The sequence below is a fragment of the Callorhinus ursinus genome, unplaced genomic scaffold, assembly GCF_003265705.2.
Source record: "Callorhinus ursinus isolate GAN/ISIS: 27379988/994484 unplaced genomic scaffold, GSC_fseal_2.0 scaffold7, whole genome shotgun sequence".
Taxonomy (NCBI): domain Eukaryota; kingdom Metazoa; phylum Chordata; class Mammalia; order Carnivora; family Otariidae; genus Callorhinus; species Callorhinus ursinus.
Genome location: NW_027397069.1, coordinates 1,778,954 through 1,806,698, shown reverse-complemented (window position 1 = coordinate 1,806,698; position 27,745 = coordinate 1,778,954). Strand labels below are relative to the sequence as shown.

The 27,745-nt window shown below is 38.5% G+C and overlaps 1 long non-coding RNA gene across 1 annotated transcript in view; it reads right to left on the bottom strand.

The window, feature by feature from the left end:
• The window catches only part of LOC141373038 (uncharacterized), a 64,938-nt gene extending 37,515 nt beyond the window's left edge, over positions 1-27,423 (bottom strand). Inside the window, exon 1 of the long non-coding RNA XR_012378668.1 lies at positions 27,306-27,423. This is a non-coding gene — a long non-coding RNA (uncharacterized lncRNA). The remainder of the gene's footprint in view (positions 1-27,305) is intronic.
• Positions 27,424-27,745: the final 322 nt, after the last annotated feature.

The window sequence follows — 27,745 nt, the reverse complement described above, 5'->3', positions numbered from 1 at the left end:
CAAGGCCCCAACTCTCAAGGCACAGCTAGAGGGTTATGGACAAGACAAAGGGCTGTGGAGGGGAAAGCGATTGGAATCTCTGGAGAGAAACGAAGGCAAGTCCATCTTTCTAGCTTCTCTCTTGACTATCTCTTCAGAGATTTAGTAGTTGCACTCGCTGGGCCATAACCTTGTCTACAGGTGTGGTGAGTTCAGAGAAAACGACATTTTGGAAGCATTCCAACTTCCAAGTTCAGAAAACTCTTAGCCATCAATCCAAAAGGAACAGAGTGAGGAATATGGGTAATTAGAATGCATGGGTAAATTTTAAGTCTCCTATTGCTCCTTTTAACCAATAATATCAATTTTTTCTTGCTAAATTTTAATACGCATAAGAAATATTTACATAGTAATTATCAATGCAAGTTGATTTATGATTGATGGGGAAGAGGAAGGTCTATGAGTAGGAAAATGAGAAAAAGAAGAGACCCTGGAGGTGACCAATGAGTTTTATTTTCTTGAGTTTTTTTCTTAGTAGTGTTCTGCCTTATAAGCAGACTCTTTCACATTCAAATTATGAATAGAATCCTGTTCATGAACATGCTTATTGTGCTTCCCTTTTTATCAAATGTCTCAGAAATTCTTTAGCATAGCAAACAGGTTTGATTTTCTCTGGCCTTTTCTAAAGCACTGGACTTTGAATTCTTCATTTAAGGTTGCAGACTTTAAAAAGTATTTGACCAAATGATTTAATGGTTGAAACAGCTTCTGGGCATTAAAAAGCTTGTGTTTATTCTAGAGTGCAGTCCAGTCAAGATTTTCTGAGATTGATCTGATTATCAATTATACTTCAAAAGATTACTTAAGTTCTTACTGTATTTTTTTAACTTTCCATTTATTGTAGCAAATCTGTTAAAGTATAACCGAGAGGGATGATACTTTCAATGCCACTGGTCTTTCCCTTTATATATACCATTTATATTTAGGTAATGAAATCTGGGATTCATTGGCATTATTATATAGGCATAATATAATGTGGTATTGGCACCCCTTCATGTACATAGAAAGAAATCTAGTAAAAATGTAGTGAATGCCAAATTATTTTTATGCACATGTAAGCTTTTCAAAGAAAATTTAGAAAATCATTAGACCTGGCTTTATACCTTGACAAGGAAATACGTTTTTGAAATGCAAGACTAAATCCTTAATAGTAAAAACTTGCAATTAAAAAAATCTAAACTTTACCAAATGATATTTTCTTAAATTGTACCTAAACCTTTGCCAAATGTCACCTAAAATTATTTTCTCAGGTAATGGAAGGAAAAAACAATAATACATAATTCACTCAACTTCAGTCAGTTCAATTTATAACCCTTTTACCTTACATCCATATCCAGAAAACTCCCAGAGAAAGGTAAAAGATTTTAGCACACACCTAATGTGAGAATTGCCTCTGCTGTTACCAGAGGCTCTGGTCACCATCGAAATGCCTTTATTTGTCACTGTGTTCTAGCATGACTGTGTAGATGTGACTAAAATATGTAATGCATTCTTTTCCAAGCAATTAATTCTTTTTTCAGTTAGTGTAGGCATAGTCTATTAGGCAATTAACTGTGGTTAGCTCAATTATAGAAAATATAATTCATCTGGTTTAGAAACTTAACTGACAAGGCAAGTGAACTTTGGCTAACCTCAGTGGGGCAGAAATGGAAAGTAACAAGACCAAAAGACCTCATCATACTAGAAGAGGAATCCACATGGTAACAACCTTAAAGGTACACAAATGGGTTGTGAAGCGTTTTGCATTTTAGTATGGTTTGGTTTGCAAGAATTATTTTTAAAAATAGATCAAGAAGTGTAAGGAAGTTTTTCTTTTGGAGGAAAGAGTAAGTTACACATACTTACATTAATTATTGATTTTAAAAAAAATCATTGGGTGTTTATCAAAACCTTTATCCAATAATCACTATGCCATTGCAAATTCTAGAATAGTGTCTATTTTCTTTAAAGCTTGACGAAAACATTTCACTATTCATTTTTACTTAGAGAATTCACCCTCTCACCATATTGAAGGGGAAAGCAAAATTTAATCTCTAAAATGTACCATAAGGTTAATATTCCAAAACTCTGCATAAGAATCATTAAATGTGGGGGCGCCTGGGTGGCTCAGTCGTTAAGCGTCTGCCTTCGGCTCAGGTCATGATCCCGGGGTCCTGGGATCGAGCCCCGCATCGGGCTCCCCGCTCAGCGGGAAGCCTGCTTCTCCCTCTCCTGCTCCCCCTGCTTGTGTTCCCTCTCTCGCTGTGTCTCTCCCTGTCAAATAAATAAACAAAATCTTAAAAAAAAAGGGAATCATTAAATGTGTATCGCATGACTCTTGTGAAAGAGAGAAAAACTAAATTATTTTGAGGTTTTTTTTTAATTTTTGAGGCATAATTTTGTTATGTTAGTTCAATAAAAATTAGCTTAAAATTCTCTTTGTAACATTCAAAGTAAATTCAGAGGAAAGAACAGCTTCATAAAAAACAAATATTGCAGTAACACTTAACAGTTTACAAAATAATTTTCACAATTATTAGTGTCTTATAATTTTTATAATACTCAACATCTCAAAGGATTTCAATGATGGTCAAAACTAATACCAAACAGAGTTGGGAGAGGGCACCTGGGTGGCTCAGTCGTTAAGCGTCTGCCTTCGGCTCAGGTCATGGTCCCAGGGTCCTGGGATCGAGTCCCGCATCGGGCTCCCTGCTCCTTGGGTGCCTGCTTCTCCCTCTGCTTCTTTCTCTCTCTCTCTCTCTCTCTCCCTCCTTCCCTCTGTCTCTCATGAATACATAAAATCTTTAAAAAACAAAAAACACAAAAACAGAGTTGGGGGTAGAGTTTATGTGTCCAGTACTCTTTTTCTTAGATTACATTTCAGACAATTCTCACTATCTAAAATAGTTTTGGTAAGTATGTGAAGAAAGAATCTGAAATAATGCACCAGATCTAGGACAGGGATGGGAGGGGATATTGGTGGGAGGTGGGGTATCTTTGAGAAGACCGTAATCTGAGGATGAGATGCTTCTGTGTTTCAAGGCTAAATTGTGAATTCCTCTTTCAGGCTAAAAGTTATGTATTCTTTGCATCTCCATCTCCAGTATTCCTCAGAGCATTTGACCATATTACACAAGTCAGAATGATAGGCAAAAATGGGCAACTTGGTGAATTTAAACGTAGGATTATCATATTCATTAAAGACCTAAATGTGAGACCTGAAACCGTAAAACTCCTAAAAGAAAACACAGGCAGTAAGCTCTTAGACATTGCCCTTAGCAACATATTTATGGATATGTCTTTTCAGGCAAGGGACGCAAAAGCGAAAATAAACTATTGGTCCATTTTTATGAAACTAAACACCAAAATAAGGAACCATCAACAAAACAAAAAAGCAACCCCCAGTAAATGGGGGAAGATATTTGCAAATTATATATCTAATAAGGGGTTAACATCCAAAATGTATAAGGAACTTGTATAACCCAACACCAAAAAACCAATCTGATTAAAAAATGGGCAAGGAACCCAAATAGCTATTTTTCCAAAGAAGACATACAGATGCCCAACAGACACATGAAAAGATGTTCAACATCACTACTATTATATTAGGGAAATGCAAATCAATACCACAATGAGATATCACCTCACACCAGTCAGAACGCCTAATATCGAAAAGATAAGAAACAAGTATAGGCAAGGATATGGAAAGAAGGGAACCCTCATGCACTGTTGGTGGGAATGTAAATAGGGTAGCTTCTGTAAAAAATATGGCAGTTCCTCAAAAATTTAAAAATAGAGATACCATATGAGCTGGTAATTCTGCTACTGGATATTTACCCGAGGAAAACAAAAACATTAATTTGAAAGGATATATATGCACCTCTATGTTTACTGCAGCATTATTTACAATAGCCAAGATATGGAAGCAATTGAAGTGTACAATAATAGATGAACAGATAAAGAAGATGTGGAATATATACACAATGGAATATTACTAAGCCCTAAAAAAAGAATGAGATCTTCACCATTTTCAACAACATGGATGGACCTAGAGGGTATTATGCTAAGCAAAATAAATCAGAGAAGGGGAATACCATATGATTTCACTTATAGGTGGAATCTAAAAAAACAAACAAATCAAAAATTGGAATCTTCAATACAGAGAAAAAACTGTTGGTTGCCAAATGGGAGATGGGGACATAAAGGGAATTAAATGTATATCTGTATCTATTTATCTATATGTATATATATATATACATATATATATATAATCAAATATATTTGAATAGTGGTGAAATATTCATATGCATAACATTTATTAGAATTGCATAACACGTTTTTAAACTTGAATTTCCTTATATTACTTATATTACTTCTTCAAATATTTACTGTAAGTTGGACATTCCATGCTCCCTCCCTATATTATTTTTCCTTTATACTTCTTTTTTTTTTTCCTTTATACTTCTTGTGACAACATATTAGATGCAGTCAACAGCCTAAGCTGGCTTGTCCATTAGCCAGTGGGTTTTGACTGTAAAGATTTTCTCTGTCCGTGGAATTCTAATTGATTCAAGATCAGCTTCTTCTCTTAACTTCTATTTCTTGCCTCTGAAAAAACTGTAAGCAAATACAAAATAACTTACCTGGGTCTTAAAAAGGTATGAATTTAGGATTCATACATTCAGGTTACAAATTGTGCAACAGAGAAATCAAGAGCAGGTTAGTAGAAAGAGTTCAAAAACACATTAGTGAAAAGAGTCAGAAGTAGTGTCAAGATATCTAAACAGAAAATCAAACTAGAGGGGTGCCTGGGTGGCTCAGTTGGTTGAGTGTCCAATTCTTGATTCAGCTCAGGTCATGATCTCAGGGTAGTGAGACTGAACCCCAAGTTGGGCTCTGCACACTCAGTGGGAAGTCTGCTTGAGATTTTCTCTCTCCCTCTCCCTCTGTCCCTCCCTCCCACTCATGCATGTGCACTCTCTCAATAAATAAATAAATAAATAAATGTTAAAAAAAAAACAAAAGAAAATCAAAATAGACAGATAACCATAATGTGGAAAGAGAAATGTGCCATGGAAATTTTAGGTTATTTGAGACTTCTATCCAGTTATTATCTTGAACTTCAATTTCCTCATTGACATATAATGCAATGAATTAAGAGTATATAAAATCTAACTTCCTTCTAAATATAAAGTTTGATAATATACTATTTGTAATATACCCAGTATCTTTGATTGTGGAAATTAAAATTATATAAACAATAAATATATAACACTATATTTTCTCTTACTTTTATTATGAACCAATGAATATAAAAATGATATCCAAAGAGATTATAGCCTTCAAAAACAGCAAATGATAATTCCTCTTCCTATAAATTGACATATTCCAGTGAAAATTCCCTCTTTGTTAAAAGCTTAAATATCTGAGATAATAAAATACAATTAGTGTCATGTGGAGGAAATAACATCCTTAATAGTCACTTGACCTTTGCATCTAAGGATTTTTGTACTTTCAAATATACGCTGTGATATTTTGCTTTTGTTTATGTACAAAGTTAGTCATGAAGAGAATAAAATGGTTTGTGCTTTAAGAAAAGCTAAGAACAGAAAGGAACTCCTTTTTATCAGCTTTCATGTGCCTAGCACTGTATCAAAGCTAACGCATTAGTTCAGCTAGGTATCAAAGAAAGCCGTAGACCGCAATCAGTAATGGCTCTTTTAAATAATCACAGCAACTGTGACACAGTCAGACCTCACTGTAGGCAGAGCAAGTTACATGCTTATATAATTCATTACTCTTCATAATTTTTAGTGTGAGCAGGAACAGCCCTTTTTGGGTTATCTATTGCTATGTAACTGAATACCCCTGAAATTTAATGAATTAAAACAAACAATACTGGGTGCCCGGATGGCTCAGTTGTTAAGCATCTGCCTTTGGCTCAGGTCATGATCCCAGAGCCCTAGGATCGAGTTCCACATCGGGCGCCCTGCTCGGCAGGAAGCCTGCTTCTCCCTCTCCCACTCCCCCTGCTTGTGTTCCTGCTCTTGCTCTCTCTCTCTCTGTCAAAACAAACAAACAAACAACAACAACAACAACAAAACAATACTTTTATTATATCTCAGGGGGTTTTGTGGGTCCAGAACTAGGAAGAATCTTGGCTTAGTGGTTCCAACTCAAAGTCTTTTATGTGATGCATTTCAATGGTGGCTGGAATCAGGGAAGTCAGAAGGGAGCAGGAGAGGGCTGATGGGGAACCTCTATATCATGATCTAATCTCAGGGCCTATCCACCTGGGCTAGTTTGTGCTTCTTCACAACACGGTAACCTCAAGATAGACAGAGTGTTTACAAGGTGAGTAAAGGCCTCCAAGAGCAAGTATTCTAACGACCACAGCAGACACTTCATCACTTTTCACAACCTAAACTCAGAGTCAACTGTTTGCAAGAGAGCAACAAACTTGACCATACTGAAGATGATGGCAATTAAGCTCTACGTCTTGATGGGAGAACGTCAAAGTTCCAAGAGAGCCTGTGGTACAGAAGACAGTATGGCAGCGACATTGGGCTAAAGCAAACCATAACACTCTTGATTTCTCCTTTATGCATCTTTGTTCTTCCCAATCCTCCCCACATACCCATTCCTAGGAACAGAACTTGCATGGTGCTGGCAATTATACCTTTCAATAAAGAAATACACAGAGCCAATGCCATCATCTATCCCATTCACTATAATCTTGCACTGATGAGTATTTCTTTGTACTGTAACTTTCTTTCTGTCCTCTCCTCCCCTTTCTGCTCCTCTCCATTCTCTCCTGTGCATGCTCTCCCTCTCTCTCCTGTATGCATGCACACACAGAGCTTCTTGAGGAGGGATTATGCTTTATTTGTCTAATACCCAGTTGGTAAAGTCAATTTCTATACGAATGTGTGAACAAACGAATGAATGAATGAATGAAGTAATCCTTGCCTAGAAATAAGAAATTTTTAAATGTATGTATTAATTCTCTATTTCTTTAACCAATTGTCACAATCTCAGAAACTTTAAACAAGATACATGAGTCACAAGGCCAGGTACACGTTGGCTGGATCCTCAACTCAGATCTCTCTTCACATGCCAAAATCAAGTCATTGACCAATGCTGGGATAATGATGGATCCACCCCATTCTTGGCACAATTCATTCCTTTCAGCTTTGGAATGCATAGTGGCCTGACTCTTCAGGGTCAGCAGAAGAGAGAGTCCCTGTTGCTTCCTACCTGTTACAATTTAATGGCCCCTGGCTTCTTTTAAATGTACACCTGATTAGATTAGATTCACCCAGGAAAATCTCCCTCTTGTTCAAATTAAAGTCAACTGATTAGGGAGTTTAATTACTTCTGCAGAATTTCTTTACCTTAGAATATAACATCAATACAGTCCATCAGTTTTGCCATATTCTACTTGCTAGAAACAAATTACAAGTCCCACCCACACTTAGGAGGAGGCTATGGATGATAAGGTCTGGATCATTGATGTCATCTCTGAATTCTTCCCACTGCAAGTCACAACATTTGAAACTACATAAAATGTCTCCCAAACTGCAAAATAAGCTTAAGATAACTAGAGTTGAGTCACCATCTTTCACACGTGGATGCTAGCTAGCATTGTTTCTTTTATGTCCCCACGTTTTACCACCACATACCTGTCTAAAAGAATTGGTGGTACCCAATTGATGCTTTTCTAATATTCATTATTGAAAAAACTAATATAGGAAGTTGCATTGTTTCTGAATATATTTGTAAGTAACCTTAAGACTAAAACTAAAATGCATGGAACTGTTTCCTTTTCTCAGGAAATGCCAGAAAACAAGAAGGACACAGAATGATATCGAGGGAAATAAAGATTTCTGTGAAAGGAGAAGGCAATGAATAAAAATTAGCTTGAATGTCACTCATTATGTCAGAACAAGCATATTCTAAGAAGAAAATTCTGATTGATTTCCGCATAATCACTCTGATTATATACAATCAACCTCAGCCACACACGTGCTATCTCTTCCACTTTGCCTGTTGGCTGTGCCTACAAACAACCAAGAAAACATAAATCAGGGAGAGGAAATGACTAAAGTATGGATTTAAATGTTTCTATTTTTACCAAACCTTAGGCTCCACATCTCTGTCGACCATTTCACTGATACCTGAAACAGGATGGGCCAGTCATCCTTGCTGCCTGTTAACCTCCTCTGCCCCTCACGGAAATCAGTTTGTCTGTACTTCATGATCAGAGAAAGAATCTGTCCAATTTATTCTTGACTCTTTCATTAGAAAGATAGCAATAAAAATTTGTATTTTCTGCAGTCTATAGAGATGAGTTTTGAGATGAAGCATTCTCTCAATAAAATTTTCTGTGAATATATACAAAATTTATAGTGGTCAGGTAAGAAACTTGGTACAAAAAAGAGCAATAGCTGATACTCAAAAAAAAATTCACAAATTCACAGACCAATTAAGTTTGGCTACATAAGAAGGAAAAAAATACGGGTGTGTGTGTATGTGTGTATTTATATATATTTTCATATTTCATCCACTCATTATTCATCTGATATTAACATTTACTGAGCATCCTTATGCGCTAAACATAGTATGCATAGAATATTCAATAGAATTTTTAAAGGCTGATATGTATACTTCAATCATAATTTTAAAATAGAACTCCTCTTTGTTACAAAGTGACAAATTTATATCCCGTAAAGGCTGCATAACTGATATTAAGAAACCCGAGCTAATGTGAAAGTAGTGGGTGATACTGTATGTGGTAGGTTTCATTAACATCTTTGTTAACAACAGTGCAAAATCTCAGGGATTTTGCTCGGAATGCCAGAAGTCATAAACAGCACATTATACTAAAAGACACGTGCTTTGACCATTGTGAATAAGTACTTGATAAATATTCTGAAATTTATAGACATTTACAATTTGAAAAGAACCTTAGTGCTTATTTAGCTCAACTTTTACTTTATACTGTGGAAATTTTAGAGATGTGAAAATATTTTATGGAAGTAAAATAACTTGTTTCAATCTTTACTATAAAGCAACCATTTCCCCATTAGAAGAATCATTCAACTATTTTATTTGTGGAAAACATCTGCTTTTGCACACTTTACACAACGGCAATTTCTGAATCAGAACCTAAGGTAATTCATGTTAGACCTAATAGGCGTATCTCACAGTACATGGTATTTGTAGATACCTGAAAGATATTTTGTCCAGTAGGTACTTCTCTAATACCAGCCTGAAAACCCCTTACTACTTTTTTTTTTAATTTTTTTTTCTTTTTAGATTTTATTTATTTATTTGAGAGAGAGAGAGAGAGACAGAGATAGTGAGAGACAGCACAAGTGGGGAGGAGAGGGAGAAGCAGGCTCCCTGCAGAGCAAGGAGCCCGATGCGGGGCTCGATCCCAGGACCCCGGGATCATGACCTGAGCCGAAAGCAGTCGCTTAACTGACTGAGCCACCCAGGCGCCCCCCCCTTACTATTTTTAAAACTCCTTTCCTACCACTGTCAAGAGCAGAACAAAGGTTTATTGTCCCCAGTTATTTATTTCCTTTAAAAACAAAACTGGGGATTTCATATTTTCGGATTAAAGAAAAAAAAAACGTTTTTAAAACAAATTCTTACCCATTTATCGAATATGAGAACACAATGACCTTGTGCTTGCTGTTGATACTAGTGAACAGGCTTTTATTTTTTTTTTTTACACACTAACACCATTGTAAGACCACTATTAATAACAGATCACTGTCCATAGAAAATATAACAGAATTCATACAATTCGTTTGCTCATTCCTTTATTTCTTCATTTATTCATCCAATTTATTGGGTAAAGAAAAAAAAAAAGCCCAAATCAGTGATTCCCAACAGAAAAGTTGGCTGTTGGAAGATATGTGTTGGTAGAATAAAAGAAGAGCTTATGAAATAATCTGGAGAGTCTTGATTTTTTTTTTAAGATTTTATTTATTTATTTGAGAGAGAATGAGAGAGAGAGAGAGAACACATGAGAGGGGGGAAGGTCAGAGGGAGAAGCAGACTCCCTGCCAAGCAGGGAGCCTGATGCGGGACTCGATCCCGGGACTCCAGGATCATGACCTGAGCCGAAGGCAGTCGCTCAACCAACTGAGCCACCCAGGCGCCCTGAAGAGTCTTGATTTTTTGTTGTTGTTTTTAAGCTTAATTTATTTATTTTAGAGAGAGTGAGTGAGCACGGGGAGGGCCAGAGAGAGGGAGAGAGAGAATATCAAACAGACTCCCCACTGAGCATGGAGCCAGACTCAGGTCTCGATCTCCTGACCGACCCTGAGATATGGACCTGAGGCAAAATCAAGTCGGCTGCCCAACCGACTGAGCCAGCCAGGTGCCTGCGAGAATTCTTTGGAAAACATTCATGCTAACCACCCCACCTGGTCCCAGTTACATCAGAATAGGGAGGAAATTACTTTGGAGCCACATTTTAAGTAATGAGCATGCTATAGCCAGGTAGGGCTTTGTGTATTTTGTAAAGAGCAGAGATCACTCCAAACCTGAGGAAGAGCATGAGTTAATGGAAGTGTCAGTACCCTGAGACAGAGAATGCAGGAGAGGCATAAGCAGAATGAAAGGAAAAGTAGTAGTTCAATTTTGGGAGGTTGAATTTAAAATACCAGTGGGGGGGGCGCCTGGGTGGCTCAGTTGGTTGGGGGTCTGCCGTCGGCTTGGGTCACAGTCCTAGAGTCCTGGGATCGAGCCCCACATCGGGCTCCCTGCTCAGCAGGGGGTCTGCTTCTCTCTCTGACCCATCCCCTGTCGTGTACTCTGTCGCAAATAAATAAATAAGTTTTATAAAATACCAGTGGGATGGCAAGGCGACAGAGATACCACAGGAAGCAGTTGTACAGCGGATCCTGTTTGAAAGGAGGACGGGGCTTCTGGACAGAGGCATATGGCAGTCTTCCTTAGGCAAACAGTGGTTTAGAACATCGGAGCCAATGCTATCGGTGGGGCAGAGAAGAATGGAGGACTAGCATGAAATTTTAGGAGAATCTAACATTTACAAGATATTTACAGAATGAATAACCCAAAAAAAGTTTTTTGAAGGTTGGGAGAAACAGAAAGACAAGGAGAATGGGGAATTGAAGAGAGCAGAAAGGAGCAGGCAGTTGGAGAGGGTGGTCGGATCCATAAGAATATGCCAGTAAAGGAAGCGGCAAACATTGTCAGTGGATAAAACGATGGATTTCATTTATTTATTTGGGAGGGGGGAGAGCGAGCGCGCGCACACCAGCAGGGGCGTAGGGGAAGAGGAAGAGGGAGAGGCAGACCCCCCATGAGCAGGGAGCCCGCTGCGGGGCTCGATGCAGGACCCGGGATCACGACCTGAGCCGCAGGCAGACGCTGAACGCCTGAGCCACCCAGGCGCCCCTCCTCTAGTGAATCTTTAGTGCAGTTGCTGGTATGTATATGTAAGTGATACGTGTTTCACAAAGAAACAGCAGACGGCATGTGAAGGGAAGTGAGGTTTCCAGGGGGCACCGTGGGAATTCAAGCCTGACGCTAGAGGTGATGGCACTCGGCCGCCACGTCTCATCTGTCACATGGGTTCTGTCCCCTGGGTACTGTTACCAGATGTGATGCTTTGCATCGCTTCACTCACCTTCCTACCAGCCTGAAGACGCAGTCAACACCGACACGGGTGACTAAAATGATAGGCTCTTGTAGATATTATTTAACTGGTGAATCAACCAACTCTGAGGGTAGCCTTCCCTCCCAGGTATGTGAAAATTGGTTCTCAGAACTTAAGTCGTTTGGTTCTGGGGCACCTGGGTGGCTCGGTCTGCTAAATGTCCAATTCTTGATTTTGGCTTTACGTCATGCCCTCAAGGTTGCCAGACTGAGCCCTGCGTGGGGGTCTGCTCCGGGCATGGAACCTGCTTACGAGTCTCTCCCCCTCTCCCTCAGGCCCCTTCCCACACTCATGCACATGTGCTCTCTTTCTCTCTCTCTCTCAAAAACTAAATTAATTCATTAAGTAATTAGTTAAAATTAAATAAAATAAGTTTGGTTCTAAATTTTTGCTACTGACAGCGAGGTACATGCTGTCTTACATAAGAAGGAATGCTCATTTTTCCTGATTTTTGATAGTCATAAATTTCAGGAATACTTAAAAATTAAAATCTCATCAGTAACTCTACCACAAAGTAAAACTAACAGCAAGATTTTTGAATAGGAAATATATCTAGCGCTTTCCAGTCGTGATCTAAAAAGCAGTCTCGGGGGAGGTGGGTGGGAGGTTGAAGGAAATAGGGGACGGGGAGTAAAGAGTACATTGATCATGATGAAAAGAATAAAAAAAATTAAAAAATAAAAAGCAGGGCGCCTGGGCGGCTCAGTTGGTTGAGCGACTGCCTTCGGCTCAGGTCATGATCCTGGAGTCCCGGGATCGAGTCCCGCGTCGGGCTCCCTGCTCGGCGGGGAGTCTGCTTCTCCCTCTGACCCTCCTCCTCCCTGTCACGCCCTCTCTCTCATCCTCTCTCTCTCAAATACATAAGTAAAATATAAAAAAATAAAATAAAATAAAATAAAAAGCCGTCTCTAGGCAGTGCTTGAGAAGGCATCTTCATACATTGCTGCCATGAATATAATTTTATACAAAGGCATTTTCCAACACTTCAGTGTTGTGTTTCCAGATCCATGATAATAATGGTAATATTAATAAAGGCAATAACGGCATTCAATTATTTTGCATTATTGACATATTGAGCTATGTTGATATATTATTTCAATCAATATTCAAGGCAGACATGATTCTTTGTTCTTTTTAGAATGTAATTAATTAATTTATTTGAGAGAGAGAGAGAGAGAGAGCGCACATGAGCAGGATGAAAGGCAGAGGGAAAGGGAGAGAGCAAGAAGCAGGCTTCCCGCTGAGTGTGGAGTCCAACACGGGGCTCGATCCCAGGACCCTGCAATCATGACCTGAGCTGCAGGCAGATGCTTAACCAAACTGAGCCACCCAGGCGTCCCACTGTGATTCTTTCAAAACTTATTGCAAAGGGATGCCTGGCTGACTCAGTCAGTTTAGGATCTGACTCTTGATTTCAGCTCAGGTCAGGACCTCAGGGTCCTGAGATAGAGCCCCGCACTGGGCTCCATGCTCAGTGGGGAGTCTGCTCAAGATTCTCTCCCTCTCCCTCTGCCCCTCTCCCCACTCACACACACTCTCTCTCTCTCTTTAAATAAATAAATAAATCTTTGAAAAAAACTTGTGGTAATATGTTGGCTTACAATAATAAAATAATAAACCGATGAATGCATAGTTAAGAGTAGAACAGTACTGTATTAAAGTCCTTTAAAATTTTTTAATGTTTTTCACTGAGAAATTCTACAATTGGTAATCTATCTTATAAAATAACCCTAAAAACTCCTAAACTTTTATTGCAACATAATTATGTCAGATAAATATTTGAAATCAAAGCTAAATGTAAATAATGGAGGAATGGTCTCTCTAATTTTGAGGTGAAGAGGATGCAAAATCATATATACAGAATTATCAGCAATCCTATCATCTCTATATATACATGTATGTTCTATATACAGATCTTCCTTGACTTATGATGGGGTTACATCCTAATAAGCCCATTGTAAGTTGAAAATATTATAAATTGAAAACGCATTTAATACATCTATCTACTGCACATCATAGCTCAGCCTATGTGCTCAGAACACTTACATTACCCTACAGTTGGGCAAAGTCATCTCACACAAAGCCTATCTGATAATAAAATGTTGACTATCTCATATAATGTATTGAATACTGCACTGACAGTGACAGACAGAATGGCTATATGGGGACAGAAGTGTTCTTGACCTTCTGTCACTCCTGACCACATGGCCACCGACTGGGAGCTGTGCTGCCCCTTGGCCTGGATCACCAGAGAGGATCGGACCACATATCACTAGCCCAGGAGAAGATCCAAGTCCAAACTCTGAAGTAGAGTTTCTACGGAATGCGTATCTCTTTTGCATCATAGTAAAGCTGAAAAATTCCAAGTGGGACCATTATATATCAGGGACTGTCTATCTATCACTCTGACCTTTTGCTATCCATCCATTCACTCATCGGTCTGTCTACATTGAGGATGCACAAGAAATAGAAGCAACGTGCTAAAGTATCAGTTGCCATTGTGTGACAGTGGCAGATGTGTGATTTTTTTTTTCTTTCTTCTTCACATATGTTTGTGTTTTCAAAACCTGTATGGACTATTTTGTGAGTAAAAAAGATAATTTGACAAACTTTTGCGAATGATACGTGAGCTCTGGCTTCCCACTAAAATAATCATAAAGCTTCTTGACTTCTGACCTAAAGAATGTAGAGGAAAAACACACAGGTTGTCCTGTTCCACAAAAACAATACAACAAACACTGGAATACTTACACACTTATTATTAAAAATAAATACCAATAAACAAAATCAACAAATTCCAGCAAAGCCTGACCCTCACTCAAGGAAGACCTACACTCAAAAAGACTAGGAATTAACACATTCTTCGCTTAAAATGTCAAGTCTAAACTCATTCACACTTTTATTCCAGCCCACACATGACATAAAATGTAATCCATGTAGTTCCAAAAGAATTTTCTTAATATTCTGAAAGGCTCCAAAATGGACTACTCTGTGACATATTATCAAAATTTCCCCTTTCTACTCATATCCCCACTCAGGTGAAAATCTGATTATTATTGTACAAATGCAAAAATAATTTCTTACCCCATTGATGTCTTTCTGGGCTTGTTTTGAATTAGAGTGAACAAGCCTTGCAGACAAGAACAGAGCTGAGGCAGAAGTAGGGCTTTAACGAAAGTCAGTCCCATACCTCCTTCTGAAACCTGAAGACTGTGATTTTTGACTTTTTGCCTTTTTTCCCCACATACTGAGCCTAGACTTTCGTGAGTAAAGGTCTTCTCTCATCCCCCACAGCATCTGCATGTGGCTATTCATTTCTTACGTCACATCAACATCAGCTTTTGTAAACCTGGAATTAACCTTCCACCACCAGGCAACATTCACAAAGTCATGGCTAATGCTGATCTCTTTTTCTCTTTTTTTATCCTAATCTTTAATCAACACCATGGAAAGATACTTTTAGCTAATTTCCAGAGAGGAAGAATCTAAAGATCAGAGAAATTAAGTGCCTTTTCCCATTCTGTACAAAATACTTCAATATTTTCATCTATTAATAACCCACTCAACGTACCATAATGTATGTAAATTACATGGTGAACAATAAATTAACACATGGTTGTGTAACCAAGATGTCCAGTAGGACCTCCCTCCTCTGAAGACTTAAACTTTGCTCAAACTCTCAGTTTTATGTCCAGAGTCTCCCTGTGATTTCTAATTATGAGGATTTCCTCTCTTATGATTTCTTCTTCATCGGGTTCCTGTTCAATATGTGCTAATCCACAATAGGCTGTGTTAACTCAAATTCGGGACTCCTTTGGGTTACCCCCTAAAATGTACTCATCCAAAAGCAATAGTAAATCTTGCAAACTTTACTGAAGACTTATCAGAAGAGAAGGTATGTTCTACCCCATAGCTCACAACATAGAACTGCTTTGTAACAGTACCGTTCCTCCAAAAGTAGCTTCCAAGTTGGCCCACCGATAGTGGTGTCCGGTCAAAGTCCAGCAACAGGGTCTCCGGTAGGGGGAAAGCCCTTATTTGTAGTGTCTGTCACTTTCTGTTGTGTAAATATCCCATTCCGGTCATTTTCAGGCTATCAATATGACATCCAGTGACTCAGAGTTAGAACTGAGAAAACCTGTGGATAATTGGCTCTCACAAGCCACTGTGGGCGGGCCCCAGCACAGCAGTGATCATTACCAAAGGTTTTTCTCACCGGGCTTCTCCGATACAGGTCCCATCTTCTCTTACTTCACTTGGATTGTACTGAGCCATCACTACCAGCAAAAGCCATCTACTTTCGCTCTGAATACAGAGCCTCACAGCTTTTCCACACTCTATGGAAGTTTTAAAACGTGTCCATAAATCCTTCGATCCACATCCCATGAGGTTTATATCCACTCCCCGTAGAAGTGGACCAACCTTAGTCACTGTTAGAATCAAAAGAACGCAGCAAAAACAACTCTTTGTAACTCTCAAAACTAGTTAAAAATAGGCCATAAGTTTCTGCCTTGAATTCCCCTGGCCACTCCTTCCAGCCTTAAATAATAAAGCATTTGTGGCCAGAGAATCCATTACCACACAGATAATGCCAACAGTCTCTCCTAGTTGTAAAATTCACTGGCACACTCTTCTTCATAGGTTTTCTGATACAAAGCTTCTTGAACTTGGTTTTCCTGTATTCTGTGTAAGGTCTTTTGAAAGTTGAAGGTTGGCATTTTTTTTTCCCATTTTAATTCAAAGGGAGATTTCCTTTCATTCTAACTATAGGCTCAATCTTAGCCTATAAACCTCCCAGATGAATGGAGATGAAGTTCCTTGTGTGGTTTATGGAGAACTAAGTTACACACAGAATGCCATCCACAACAGGCAAGCCTGCCCCTTGAAAGCCTGCAATCCTTTGTCAAAAAATGGCATAAATTTAAACTGGAATCAGGCCAGGTCCTACTGGTACCACTTTAACCAAAGACTATAACCCAGTGTGCGGAGCAGAGGAGTCCCATATTTCTCTGGTAACACTGCCTGCAGGATGCTCATGATAAGTGGCAGAAGCTCCATTTCCATAAAATGACAATGCCAAATTAATTCTAATTATCCTGATCATTGAACATTTAAATGAAAATGAAGACATTAAAGGTAACTAATGACTAGGAAGGCCATTTCTGAGGATGAATTAGAAAAGATTTTAAACAAAGACATTGTAAAACAATGGATTTCAACTGCCCAAATCTTGTCAGTTTGTTTATTTGTACTGATTACACTGAATTTACACACCAGAAAATTGGGAATTATTTGGTTGTTAAAAGAATGTGGAAAAGGCTCTGTGGAGAAGTGCCTCCTCATTTGTGTTTCCTAAAACAAAAAGTCACAGTTAATTATTTCCAAAGTGGTAACTTTATCAATTTTCAGATGCAAATACAAATTAGGAACAAAGGCTATGAATAAATGTGAGAGTTAGGAAGAAAACTTATCTCTGAATAATTGTCGCCTTCGTGAATTTGCTTTAACTGAACAACGAAGTGGCAATCGTTCTGGAGTCATCGTCATTTAAGAGGATGGCAAGGAAAGATGAAGGGAGGATTGACTTATTAGAGGACTATTTATAATTAGCAAATGAAACAGGAAATCCATGTTTATTTAGGAGAAAACCCAAAGTTGATAGCATATTGTCTTCCCTTTTTAGTCTAGAAGGATAACTTCCTTATTTGCATTTCTCCAACTTACCCTTCAGAAGGAATTCCAAAATAATACCCTCACCTTCTAGAAAAGGAAATAAAGCTCCACTTGGCAATGTTGTTTTATTAAACAGCTGGGAGGTAATCTAAAAGGTATAATCTGAAAACTGGTTTTGATTCAGTTCAAACATATTCCCTGCCGGTTCCCAAATACCCTTCACAATATAAATATTTGGGCCCAAGCAGAAACTGAAAATGAAAAAAGCAACTCTGCTTTATTGTGATACATATCAGCATTGCATTGCCAAATTTAGATTGAACAAAAAGTCGAATATGGGAAATACTAATAGGTAATATGTTTATTTTCAATTACTTATATGCTGACTTTCTTAGGGCCCCCTTGGCTTAAATTTAATAAATGAATTCTTTATTTTCTTAAAACTGACATGAGAGGGGTGTTACACTTTCACTAAGTTGCACTTCAGATTCTCGAGTTTAACAATATACTCACAAATGCATAGCACTCCCTGCTATGATTCTTGCCTTTGTCCCTGGTTTCTTGTGGAACTGAGCCCAATTTAATTAAATCACTTGAAGTGAAGGAGCCACTGGGAAACCTTAGAATACTCTTCACGATGCACTCAAAGTGCTTTACTCTTCCTGTGTCACTGCATTTTGCACTCGCTATTTAGATAATCAACTTCCCCTACCATTAGTTGAAACAAATGAAAATGTCAAAAACTATAAAAGATCAGCAATATCATATGCTTGAACCAAAACATAGAGGAAAGGGCCATTTCTGTCTTGTCCACTGGTATGTTTTGGGGGCTAATGTCACATACAAAATGTTCCATCATCACTTGCTTTATAAATGCAATCCCAACGTCTTCTGCTGATACTATTTATTTTTTGTTGTATTTTGCATACATTTATCCATCTTTTACCTTGTCATTCAGTCAGTCAACAAACATACAATGTTGAGTGGCCATTAGTCAGTCAGACAGGATATTTATTATATTTGGAGAGTGTACATTATCATTATTATTTTTTTATGTAGGCTCCACGTCCAGTGTGGAGCCCAAAACAGGGCTTGAACTCATGACCCTGAGATCAAGACCTGAGCTGAAATCAAGGTGCTCAACCGACTGAGCCAACCAGGTGCCTCGGAAGAGTGTACATCATTAAAGGTAATTAGTACAAATAGAATATCTTAAACCACAAAAAGTGAGCTGAACCAAGAAAACCCAGTTAAATCTTTATCTGCTAGAGCAGATTTTTCAGCTAATGTAAATTGGGGCCTTTCATCATCTTAATGCTATAATAACTACATGTAAATAAAGTGAATAGACATTTGGGACAGATCTACAGGAGATTAGGTAGTTCCACCTTCAGGCAGGGTCAGCAAAGAAATTGGGGAGAAACTGGTGCTGTGGACAATGGCATGAGCCAATGCGTTTGGATAGTACTAAGCTTCTGTTCTCCCTCTGAATCTAATCAAGTCATTGTAGGCAATCATGTGACTGCATACTTACAGGGTCTCTCATGTTCCACATATTGAAATCACTACCTGGAGAGAACCAGGTACTAGGAAAAGGTGGACTCTCAGTCTCGTGATGCCTTCAAGGGGACTGGGTCTAGAGAAATAATATGTTGGGATCTCTCTCCTTGGCCCCACTACCATAGCTAGGACAGTTGGGCCTGGCCAAGGGAAGAGGTAGAACAGAGGATCAGCACAAACTTTTCTTGAATAATAGGTGGTATGTAATCTGCTGAAGATTCAGCATTGAAGAAGCACCCTCACTAATTACTGTCAATAATGGATGTTGATGTTTTGCTGGTCCCATCAGTAACCTGGTGGCAACAGAAAACCTGCATATGGTTTGGGGTAACCACCAACTTCTCTGCTTAGGTCAAGCTGAACATATCCCCAGCCTCAGGAGATGGAAGGAGGCTGCAATGTGCAGGGCTCCAGGGAATGTCATTCCCATAGACTTGGAGACGTGATCTAATTTGGGAATCAGCACTTCCCATGTCTCTTTCATGACTGGTTCTGAGCTGGACACTGACACAAATTAGGCTGATCGGAGCCTCTAAGGCTCCATTCTGGGATTTTTAGTTAGGGATACCAGGAAGTGCCCCTCTCCTTCCAAAGACAGGTGCTGGGGTCTAAAAATAGAGCTCACGCAGATGAAGCTTAATGAATAAATGTGAAATGACAGCAACAGTATTCTGTGATGACCTCTGTGCCCTTGAATTAGCTCCACTTAAAAATCTATTCCTGAGCTGTTAGTCATACAAGTCAATAAAGTATTGTATTTTGCGTAAGCAAGGTTGAGTTGAGTTTTCTCTCACTTGTAACAAAAAGCATCCTGACTCATGGTCACTGATACACTCCATAATTGCTATTGATCACAACTTCTACTTAACAAGGAGCTCAGACGTGTTGGCTTCACCTAATTTATCACGTGCATGTGGTCCCTAAGTGGGTTGCCGACCCTAGCACACATTTACTCTTGCCCACTAGCTGATTTCTCCTGATCTTAATGTTTTTGTTTTTTTTTTTCTTTTAAGTAGAATAACAGCAGATTAAAATAGTGGAATAATAAATGTGGAAGGATTATCATGAGATTTTAAGTGAAACCACCATTGTAATTATATTTTTTAAGTATTTTAGGCTTTGGTTTATATATTTTCTTTCTTTCTATTTTAGGAACTAAAATGGCTATATATATATATATTTTTTTCTTGTTACCTGAAAATGTGCCCAAAGGCTAGAAAGCAATGGGGAGATACATTAACTTTAGTAAGTAAATATCTGCTTCTTGTCCTCAAAGTACCTGAGGGCTTTAGTGATAGGTACTAGGCAAATGTATAAGTGGCCTGGAATGAAAATAGCTTCGAGCTCTCTCAAAGAGCAAAGCTATTAACCCTAGGGTTCTGGTCAAATTCTAGCTCTGGCAAGTTTGCCAAGCAGATTTTAATCAGTGCCATTTTATTTGAAAGCAGTGTAACTCGGAGCGCATCCTCTCCTGCAGCATTCCTGTGCCTTATTGCTAGTTGACATTTAATGCACTCCAACATACCAAAGGCAGAGGTGCAATGTGTATTCTTCAACACAATGTACAGAAGAGAAATGCAGGCTCTCCCCAGGGGGCTTTTGCTATTGGTGCCCATGAACTGAAGCTCTAGAGACAAGGGGAAACTGATGCCCCAAACCCAGGAGCCACCTCTATGTCACGGTAAGAGAATTCAGGTTCTGTGGTTTTTAGATTCCCTTCATTTCTCTTATGTCTTTAATAGTTCATAAAACAAATTAAAAGTATAGGGAATGAGTTGGATTTAATAACAAGCTACCAGGTAGTGTTAGGAAATTAAGTAACTGGCTTATACTTAAACATTTATAACTAACTGCACTCCATTTTTTTGCATATATTATAGAGAGAGAGATTGAACTATTCATTCTAAAAGAGACACTGATGGGAGGTGCAATAGGAGCCAGAAAAAAAAGAGAAAATGAGTGAGTGCTCAGAGATCTAGAATGAAAACCAGGAGAATCTGTGTTCAAAAAATGAAGACGGGATACCTCACAGAGGATTTGAATTATAACATGAGAAAAAGCTACTGAATCCGTTTATAAAATTATTCTTGATGACATAAGAGAAGGCACAGCAAAAGGATGAGGTCAACTCCAGGTGCAAAGTGGCTACTTAACGATCGAGTGACTGGTTATTAGGCATAAAAAATGAAGACAAACTTGAATGATTTGGGGAAAGCCTCCAGGAAGTCTGGATGTGGGGAGAAAGAGGAATGGCACTGAACAGCAATCCATCTAGAATGGCAACATGGCAAATTCTGATACACAGGACACGGTCCCCAAATTTGAGTCCAACGTGGTCTGAAAGACAACTTCCTCCCAAGAGTCAATATGGAGAATCTTCTGCTTTTCAGCAGCTCTGAACCTTCCTAGGAGTTTCCAAAATAATGCTAACAACTCCCTCATCACCTTAAACCTGGTGGATAATTTGTAATACATGTGATAGGCCATTTGATTTCTCTCTAAAGAATAACGAAACCATTTATTTGCTTTGAAACCACTACTCAACATGGCAGAACTGTCTATTCTGAGTAAGAATCTTCAATAAAACCTTTCCTTAGGTTTTTGAATATGCAGAAATTTGTTGCCTAAACAAACATTTTGAGGGAGACAATGGTTTAATAACAATTACAGTGACAGTTAAGTCAAATTGGAAAAACATGCTCTCATTTGTAATTTGTGATATACACTCAGGAAGTTTATGGTACATCTGATGAAGAACAAGAATGTGTACGATAATATCACTGTAAGTGATGAAAAGCAGAATGTTCCCCTTATTTTCTAAGCTCAGATTTCCAAATAAAATATGCTAATTTGTATCTCTTTTTTAAGCATTCAAATAAAGGTTCAAAAATAAACCTAAAATGAGACTTATTTTTTCTTCCAAAAATATTCCAACAGAGAGCCCTGCCACGTTGTGGAGGGTATATTTTAAACTGATTTTTTTTTTTAAGCTAAGGGATACAAAACAAGAACAACAACCAATAGCAAAAGCAACTTGGGGTGGGGTTTGTGTAGTTCACAGAGAAATCTGGAGTTAGGAAACAAAACGAAAGAGCATCACCTAAGTCATAAGCTCCGGTTCCTAATCCTGGGGTGGGTCCATCGGCCTTAACTATGCTCAGTATCCCAAACCACAGCCTCACCCCTGCTCCTCATCTCGCAAACATGTATCTTTAATTCCAAGGACAGCCCAGCTTGAGAAATCAGATCTGTAGCTGTGAGTGAAGCCACATGAGCCCTGTTGGAGAAGCAAATCGCTGTCATGACCTGTGGAACAGCTGGTCACCCAGAACAGCCCAATTGTAAAGCATGAAATTTAAAAAGGAAAAAAAAAATTTTTTTCTTTCTTTTTCTTTTCTTTTTTTTTTTTTGTTTTTGCTCAACTACAAATATTGCAAATATTGGCTGGAAAGCAATCCCTTAACTCACTGTTACCCTAAAAGGGCTGACTTAATGGACTATAACCTTCTCCCAGGTAAATAATGCAAGGTTTTCTGTATTGTGTTTTTATAGAGACTGAAGGTTCTCAGAGGTGATAGGGGACCCATTTTCTTCAACTTTTATTTTAAATTCTTTTGTGCGTGATATCCAAATTCAAGGGCCTGAGATTTAAAATTAATGAGGAGGTCTATAATCTTTCAGGGCAATCTTAGCAGCTCACTAGTCACAAAAAGACTAAAGGATAGCCAGACTAAAATGCATTTTTCTTCCTGCAGCATGGTTCATGATTTAAAGTCATGAAGAAATAATTTTTTCTTAAAGAACAAATAAAAGCCTTGTGCTCGCTTTTCCTTCACATTTGAATATGACTCTTATGCTGTTGGTCTAAATGAAATTTGTCATGCATCCTTACACAGATGGATGTTGACTTTCTGTTGTGCAAAAGTATTCATCCGGTGTTAGCGCAGACCAGGCTGGTATTTGGAAGGAGCCAAAGGTTCCAGCCCTTGGGAGACATAATACATGGCTTGTCCTGGCTCTCTGGCAGAGGGAAAGAGTGGGGAACTATATTTAACTCACATAACTGAGCATAAACCCTCACTAGAAACATCAACCTTTTCCTCTGTCCTCCAGCACATGAATTCATTAAAAGCTCACTTCCCACGCAGACCATAAAAACCACCTCTGATTGCAAGTCCTTGCTCATGTCACATCTCAGAGGGGAAGGCCCGGAGCTCCTCCCATAGCACAACTTAGGGTCATTTGTCCAAACTTGGACCTGGGAACATACAAACCAGGATTCTCTGCCCAATCTACAAGTGAGGAAGCAAAAGCAAGGGGTGGTTCAGTGACCCGTTCCTGGGCTCAAGAGGCTTTATTTTGAGATCAGTATGTACTTTGTGGTCCCTGAGTTTCACCTTCTGGTTTTTCCAAAGAAGCAGATGAAAAATATTTTAAAAATGTATTGCTGTTGTTTTTCTAGATCCTGGAGTGACTTTTAGAAAACTTCATTTTTTATTACCTTCCCTTAATAAAAAAAGCAATTTTAAAAACTCTTAAAAAAAAAAAAAACAGAAAGGAAATCAGAGCCAAAGGCATTTAATTAGTCATGAAAATATAGGGCTATTAAATATTACCATCTTAATTTTGGAAAAGAAAATAAAGTTTTGAGATAGTTTCAATGCCTTCACTTCAAGATCAGATAAGAGATCGCTATAAGGAAAGAAAGTAAATCAGGGCTGTAACCCCCCAGTCAGTGACCCTTGTATGCCAGGGGGCAGTTCTTTAAACATGAAATAACAAACACTATCACTCACTGGAGGAAAAGGCCCATAGATTTAAAAATTCTGGTAACTGTTTGTAGCACTTATGGTCAAGAAAGTAATTAACATTTAGAGAAACATATATATCCCATGCTTATAACTTTTTTGTTTTTAAATTTTTGGCGTCACTTCATTTTCAGGAGTGGGAAGTTATTTTGACCTTTTTCTGTATTATATTTTTGAAATTAGCTCATCAACCTTCCCTTAAATATTACACTTTTCTTTATTCTTTAAATAGAGTGTGTAATTATGAATGCAAATTGTGGGCTTGAAACCTGAAAGATGTGTTGCCTTTTTCAAGTATTTATCCTTTGAAATGTTCAAAATAACATATTGACAAAGGTGTATGCTTTAGAGAGGCTTTAACAAAACATCTGTGATATGATTGTTGCTATGGAAACTGGTTTATTAAACATTAAAATTAATAACTCTGAAAACCATTTAGGCTGACATGAAAGAAAGAACTTTATAAATGTAATTGAGGCATAATAGGAAAATAATCTCAGAGCAGAGGGACCTCCTTCATGATGCCTTCTGGGACCAGAAAGACCTGTAGAACAATGTCACGGCTGGTCCTCAGGGGCTGCAGGAATATGAGAAAGTGAATTGTGGTAGACCCCTGGGACATTTTCAAACATTTGTGTAGGTTTTTATTTCTTCCTAGGTTTTTTTAAGACTGCTATTTCCAGGTTTATGTCAACCCAGGGTCACATTATAACTTTTGTGAACCCTAGAACTTTCGCCTTCCTTGGACTCCACCATCATAATACTATCAATATTAAAAAATTATTTTTTAAACATGTGAACGATTACTTTTTTTCTATTTTAGGCAAAATTGAATAGATTTTTATGGCCCCTGAAAATTGCATTTGATTTTGATGTGGGAATAACATTAAAACTTTCTCTAAAAAACAAAACAAAACAATAACAAAAAACCTTTTTTTTTTTACCCTGAAGCTTTCTCTCTTTTTGATTTTAAAATAAATTAAAATATCTTCATGGGCCCTAAAAATATCATGGTCCCCACACCAGTACAATGACCCCAGCTTAGTCTGGGTGCCAGTGCTAGGAAAGAACTTCATTCTTATTCATGTTTATTCATGTATCTGTGTTTTCCAATTTATCTTCATTAAGTGATATCAGATAATAACAAAAACATTTTATTAAAACTATCATATCCTAGAAAAGATAAAATAAAAATATTAGTCAACATCTGGACAAATTATTATGAAATATCAAACTCCTGTCTTATGCTAAGACATTATTAGTTCAAGAGGAAACCTGCTGAAACTCCCATATTGATAATTCCTTATTCCAATATGTCTGGTTTCAATCAAAGTGAAGAAATTATCCAGCTTACCACATGCAGTGAAAAAACTATGTTAGGTAAAGCAAAGGCAGAGGCATTTACTAAATTTTGTATTATGGAAATGTCACTATTAGAGACTGAATTGTGTCCCACCAAGATTCATATGTGGAAGCCCCAATTCCCAATGCGACTATACTCGAAAACAGAGCCAGCAGGGAGGTAACAAAGGTTAAATTAGGTCCCAAGGATGGGACCCTAACCTGATAGGACCGGTGTCCTCACAAGCAGACAGAGAGACCCCTCTCTCCTTCCCCCATGCACACAGGAAAGGCCACATGAGCAAGGAGGGAGGCTGCCCCAGACACCAACCCTGGGGGCACCCCAAGCCTAGGCTTCCAGCCTCCGGTCCATGGTATTTGGTTAGTGGCAGCCCAAAGTGACGACTGTGGTCACTGATGAAATATTTTATCCCCTGCCTGTGGCTGACCAGCCCTGTGGTCACCTCAGGGCACTCCTGTCCAGGAAGTGAACGTCACACCAGTTTCTTTCACTCAAAGTAATGGAAATAATAGCTCATATATATTCCTCCTTAGGGTAGACATTTTAATGCAACCTTCATAATCCTAAGAGGCAATTACTATTATTTTTTTATTTAAATTCAATTAGCCAACCTATAGTACATCATTAGTTTCAGATGCAGTGTCCAATAATTTATCAGCTGCGTATAACCCCCATAATGCTCTCCTAAATGCCCTTTATCCCCATTTTACAGATGAGAAAACTGAAGCATATTAAAATCACCAGCTGGTGTGAGGTTGCGCAGCACAGAATTAATGGACCTGCATTTTAAACCCAGCGGTCTGACCACAGGGCAGTCTCCTTTTGTTTTGCTTCATTAATCCAGGTTAGTGTAGGACCTGTTAATGGGTAGGATTGATTAGAAAATACTGAATATCAATTTTTCAGTGTGGACCTTTGAATAGGTTTATCTCTTGTTTCTCAGACCATGGATTAGGATAAGGAAAGCAAAGCATGTGCCCTTCTGTCCCACAGCACACAAGCCCGTGTGTCCTCAACAGGCACTAAAATGGAATTCTAACAGCCACATCCATAAAATCACACATGTTTCAATGTTGGGAGGGTCTTCCCTGCACTTGTGACCAGCCTTCTCATTTTACTCCTGGAAAGGGGCTTTTGGAGACACGGAAGGACATCTCCGGCAGCACCCATTTGCAAACAGGTCCGACTTCTGGCGGTGCAGCCCCACCCTCTTTGCAGGATACCACGGGCTTGTCAGATTTCTTTCTGAATTCATTCCCGTGCCCTCCAAGAAGGAAAACTAGTCCTTCTCATGCTGAGAGAGGAGTGGTAGCTTGCTCCGCAGCACCTGGTGAGAACTCTGCTCTTCTACTGAAGAGGGTGTTAGTAGGTGGTAACACACCTTCAGGTCCTCCGCAGGGGATGGTCCAAATTCTGCTCTTGTTGCCAGGAGCCTCTGCAGATACTTCCGAGATATTCCGTATCTAGGCAAGACCTACACAACATATCTTGGGAGGAATCCTGGTAAGATCCAAGACAAACCCCTTGAAGTCTGAATATTTCCATTGGAAATCATGCACACACCTAGATTATTTACTGTAGAACACTGTAGATGCTTTAGTACCAGATTTCCTTATGTTGGGGAAATCTGGTAAGATCATTAACTAAAAGCTCGTTACTGTTCAGTGATTTTTAATAAAAAGAGCTTCTCCTCTGAGTGTCAAAACAAAACAGCATCTTCCATATGTGTCAAAATAAAAGAAATAAGATGGGGGGGTGTAAATTCCTATTATCACATTGGATATTTTCAAACATAAACTCATTTATTAAATAATCACTGCAAATCACTGAAGCTATGGTAACAGACCTCAGTTTCCATAACAATATTTTTGCTCACAGCACTGAAGGAGTCCTCTTGCACATTTTAATGAAGTATTTGAAAGAGTTGTGGGCATCTAAGCAGAAATCCCACACTCTGCTATCCTGACACACACAGTTTATTTTTAATAAAACTCTCAGTATGACAACAGGCAAGGTTAACTGGGTAGTTTCCTATTTATAGGACAATCAACACCAGGGTGAATATGAAGACTGTTTTCTTTCATCTTTAGCACTGATGCAACAAGTCAGCAAAAAGCTTCTGCCCCAGCTCTGTTAGGTGTTCTGAGATCAAAAGCACACAAGAAAACAAATATCAGATACTCACAGGGAGCATGTTATTTGCCACTTCAGTGGGACTTGCAATCACTCTCATTTCACGCTTCTGCTTTAAAATTCTGTTGCTCATTTTCCCTAAAAATAGATTCTGAAATCCTGTAGCTCCTTATCCTACACGTGGCTGAAATGTCTACTAGCTGTGGGGAGAAACGTTCAAAGCCCTTGGCGTAACGAAGAACATGTGGTTAATTATCATTACTTTTTAATTTATGGCTGAGGAGCTCTGTCTACAAGACAACCAAAAACCAATTTGAAAATGAAAAGGTAAATTGTTGATGGGGTTGTTATTAAAGACAGCTAACCATTAACATGTCTTGATTAAATGTACTAGTTCTACTTTTTTTTTTTTTCTTGCCTATGTTGTTTACTTTATATCCAAACAAAAGACTCAAACCCACATTACGGTGGGAAAACTGGTCAGATCAGTGT